The sequence below is a fragment of the Bombina bombina genome, chromosome 5 (genome assembly GCF_027579735.1).
Source record: "Bombina bombina isolate aBomBom1 chromosome 5, aBomBom1.pri, whole genome shotgun sequence".
NCBI classification, from domain to species: domain Eukaryota; kingdom Metazoa; phylum Chordata; class Amphibia; order Anura; family Bombinatoridae; genus Bombina; species Bombina bombina.
Genome location: NC_069503.1, coordinates 12,275,134 through 12,279,973, shown reverse-complemented (window position 1 = coordinate 12,279,973; position 4,840 = coordinate 12,275,134).

Genomic DNA, 4,840 nt, shown 5'->3' with positions numbered 1-4,840 from the left:
AAACTATATTCTATAACATTCTTACAGATAATGACACTTATTACACATATATCTGTTATATAATGTGATCACTGGGCGTGCACAATAAAACTCTTACGCCTAGATTACAAGTTTTTGTCGGTAAGGCTGTGCGGAGCTAATGAGCCTTTTTTTCTTACTGCTCACTTAAGCCAGCGCTGGTATTACAGGTTTTCTTCAAGCCGGCGTTAACCTCAGAAAAGTTAGTGTTGAGCAAATTTTAGCTCCACATCTCACTGTAATACCAGCGTTGCTGGCAAAACGTGCTCGTGCACGATTTCCCCATAGGAAACAATGGGGCTGAGCTGGCTGAAAAAAAACCTAACACCTGCAAAAAAGCAGCGTTCAGCTCCTAACGCAGCCCCATTGTTTCCTATGGGGAAATGAATTTTATGTCTACACCTGACACCCTAACCTGAACCCTGAGTCTAAACACCCCTAATCTTACACTTATTAATCCCTAATCTGCCGCCCCTGCTATCGCTGACATCTACATTATATTATTAACCCCTAATCTGCCTCTCCGGACACCGCCGCCACCTACATTATACTTATTAACCCCTAATCTGCTGCCCTCAACATCGCCGACACCTACATTATAGTTATTAACCCCTAATCTGCCCCCCCAACTTCGCCGCAACTATATTAAATTTATTAACCCCTAATCTGCCGCCACTACAATAAATTTATTAACCCCTAAACCTAAGTCTAACCCTAACCCTGACACTCCCCTGACTTAAATATAATTTGCATACATCTAAATAAATTTACTACAATTAAATAAATTATTCCTATTTAAAACTAAATACTTACCTATAAAATAAACCCTACGATAGCTACAATATAATTAATAATTACATTGTAGCTATATTAGGATTTATTTTTGTTTTACAGGCAACTTTGTATTTATTTTAACTAGGTACAATAGCTATTAAATAGTTATTAACTATTTAATAACTTCCTAGTTAAAATAAACACAAATTTACCTGTAAAATAAACCCTAACCTAAGTTACAATTACACCTAACACTACACTATCATTAAATAAATTATTCCTATTTAAAACTAAATACTTACATGTGAAATAAACCATAAGATAGATGCAATATAACTAATAGTTACATTGTAGCTATTTTAGGATTAATATTTATTTTACAGGCAACTTTGTATTTATTTTCACTAGGTACAATAGCTATTAAATAGTTAAGAACTATTTAATAACTTCCTAGTTAAAATAAACACAAATTTACCTGTAAAATTAACCCTAACCTAAGTTACAATTACACCTAACACTACACTATAATTAAACTAATGACCTAAACTACCTACAATTAATTACAATTAAATTAAATAAACTAAATTACGAAAAAAAAACACTAAATTACAGAAAATAAAAAAAGAATTACAAGAATTTTAAACTAATTACACCTAATCTAATCCCCCTAATAAAATACAAAACCCCCTAAAATAATAAAATTCCCTACCCTATACTAAATTACAAATAACCTTAAAAGGGCCTTTTGCGGGGCATTGCCCCAAAGTAATCGGCTCTTATACCTGTAAAAAAAAATACAATACCCCCCCAACATTAAAACCCACCACCCACACACCCAACCCTACTCTAAAACCCACCCAATCCCCCCTTAAAAAAAACCTAACACTACCCCCTTGAAGATCACCCTACCTTGAGAAGTCTTCACCCAGCCGGGCACAAGTGGTCCTCCAGAGGTTCCGAAGTCTTCATCCTATCCGGCCAGAAGAGGACATCCAGACCGGCAGAAGGCTTCATCCAGATGGCATCTTCTATCTTCATCCTTCCGGAGCGGAGTGGGTCCATCTTCAAGACTTCCGACGCGGAGAATCCTCTTCTTCCGACGGCTGACGACTGAATGACTGGTCCTTTAAGTGACGTCATCCAAGATGGCGTCCCTTGAATTCCGATTGGCTGATAGAATCCTATCAGCCAATTGGAATTAAGGTAGGAAAAATCCAATCAGCCAAAAGAATGCGAGGTCAATCCTATTGGCTGATTGCATCAGCCAATAGGATTTTTCCTACCTTAATTCCAATTGGCTGATAGGATTCTATCAGCCAATCGGAATTCAAGGGACGCCATCTTGGATGACGTCACTTAAAGGACCAGTCATTCAGTCGTCGGCCGTCGGATGAAGAGGATGCTCCGCGTTGGATGTCTTGAAGATTGACCCACTCCGCTCCGGAAGGATGAAGATAGAAGATGCCGTCTGGATGAAGACTTCTGCCGGTCTGGAGGTCCTCTTCTGGCCGGATAGGATGAAGACTTCAGACCCTCTGGAGGACCACTTGTGCCCGGCTGGGTGAAGACGGCTCAAGGTAGGGTGATCCTGAAGGGGGTAGTGTTAGTTTTTTTTAAGGGGGGATTGGGTGGGTTTTAGAGTAGGTTTTGGTGTGTGTGTGGTGGGTTTTAAGGTTGGGGGGTATTGTATTTTTTTTTAACAGGTGAAAGAGCTGATTACTTTGGGGCAATGCCCCGCAAAAGGCCCTTTTAAGGGCTATTTGTAATTTAGTATATTGTAGGGAATTTTATTATTTGGGGGGGTTATTTTATTAGGGGGATTAGATTAGGTGTAATTAGTTTAAAATTCTTGTAATTCTTTTTTTATTTTCTGTAATTTAGTGTTTTTTTTTCGTAATTTAGTTTATTTAATTGTAATTAAATTGTAGGTAGCTTAGGTAATTAGTTTAATTATAGTGTAGTGTTAGGTGTAATTGTAACTTAGGTTAGGGTTTATTTTACAGGTACTTTTGTACTTATTTTAGCTGGGTAGTTATTAAATAGTTAATAACTATTTAAAAACTATTGTACCTAGTTAAAATAAATACAAAGTTGCCTGTAAAATAAAAATAAACCCTAAGATGGCTACAATGTAATTATTAGTTATATTGTAGCTATCTTCGGGTTTATTTTATCGTTAAGTATTTAGTTCTAAATAGGATTAATTTATTTAGTAATTTAATTTAGTTTTATTTAATTATATTTCAGTTAGGGGGGGTTAGGGTTAGTAAGTAGACAGCGCGGCTCCAAAAGCCGTCTCCAGGAACAAACAGCGAACCCAAATTGAAGATGTAAACTGCACGGATAGCTGGATGGTAGAGGTGCTCACCACACAAAGGAAAGTTGGTCCGGTAATACAAAAGAAAGAAAAAGGCGGCATTCCAGGTATATGAAAAACAAATAGGAGATTTATTCCATATTCTCAGTCGCTACACACAGAACACCAACAGGTAACAGAAGAAGGGGGCGTGTCCTTACGTGTTTTGTGCCGTGCGGCACTTAGTCATAGGATAATCTTTTTATCCTATGACTAAGTGCTGCACGGCACAAAACGCATAAGGACACGCCCCCTTCATCCTTTACCTGTTGGTGTTCTGTGTGTAGCGACTGAGAATATGGAATAAATCTCCTATTTGTTTTTCATATACCTGGAGTGCCGCATTTTTCTTTCTTTTGGGTTAGGGTTAGATTTAGGGGTTAATAAATTTAATATAGTAACGGCGACGTTGCGGTTGGCAGATTAGGGGTTAATAAATGTAGGTATGTCGGCGATGTTAGGGAACGGCAGATTAGGGGTTAATAAAATTTAACTAGTGTTTGCGAGGTGGGAGTGCGGCGGTTTAGGGGTTAATACATTTATTAAAGTGGCGGCGATGTCCGGTCGGCAGATTAGGGGTTAAACATTTTAGTTAAGTGTTTGCAATGGGGGGGGGGCTCGGTTTAGGGGTTAATAGGTAGTTTATGGGTGTTAGTGTACTTTTTAGCACTTTAGTTAAGAGTTTTATGTTACGGTGTTAGCCCATAAAACTCTATCTTGACAGGAGAGGGTCTACCGCTCACTTTTTCAGGCGATCGTAATACCGGCGTTAGGCAAATCCCATTAAAAAGATAGGATACGCAATTGATGTAAGGGGATTTGCGGTAAGCTAAAATCGCGGAAAAAAAGTGAGCGGTAGACCCTCTCCTGCCTGACTCGTAATACCAGCGGGCGTTAAAAAGCAGCGTTGGGACCTCTCAACGCTGCTTTTTAAGGCCAACTCAAGACTCGTAATCTAGCCTTATGTTCATTAAAAAATGTTCCATTATCCATTTAAAAAAGCAACTGTGAAGCAAGTTGATTTTTTAAAAATGTTTTCATTTTAACTTAAACTAATACAGTATTATAGTTGTACACTTCCTGCTAATTTTCATTGGCTAACAGTTTCTTCCTGCTAATTTTCATTGGCTAACAGTTACTTCCTGCTAATTTTCATTGGCTAACAGTTAATTCCTACTAATGTCTATTGGGTGAAAGGTAAATGAGCAATTGTATTTAAAGAGGCATTGATGCAAGGGAGGAAAACATAATTCTGTCACTATATAAATCCCTGGTAAGACCTCACCTTGAGTATGGAGTGCAGTTCTGGGGACTGATCTCAAAAAAAGACATTGCAGACCTAGAAAAAGTTCAGAAAAGGGCCATAAAGCTAATAAGGGGAATGAAAAATTTAAAGGGACATAATACTCACATGCTAAATCACTTGAAACTGATGCAGTCTAACTGTAAAATGCTGACAGGAAAATATCACCTGATCATCTCTATGTAAAAAAGGAAGATATTTTACCTCAGAATTTCCTCAGCTCACCAGGGTAAGTGCTGTGTAAATAGTTATAATTCAGCTGCTGTCCAGCTGCAGGTAAAAAAAAAAAAAATGAACAGCAGCCAATCAGCATCAGCAGTGCTGAGGTCATGAACTCTTTTACTGTGATCTCATGAGATTTGACTTAACTCTCATGAGATTTCATAGTA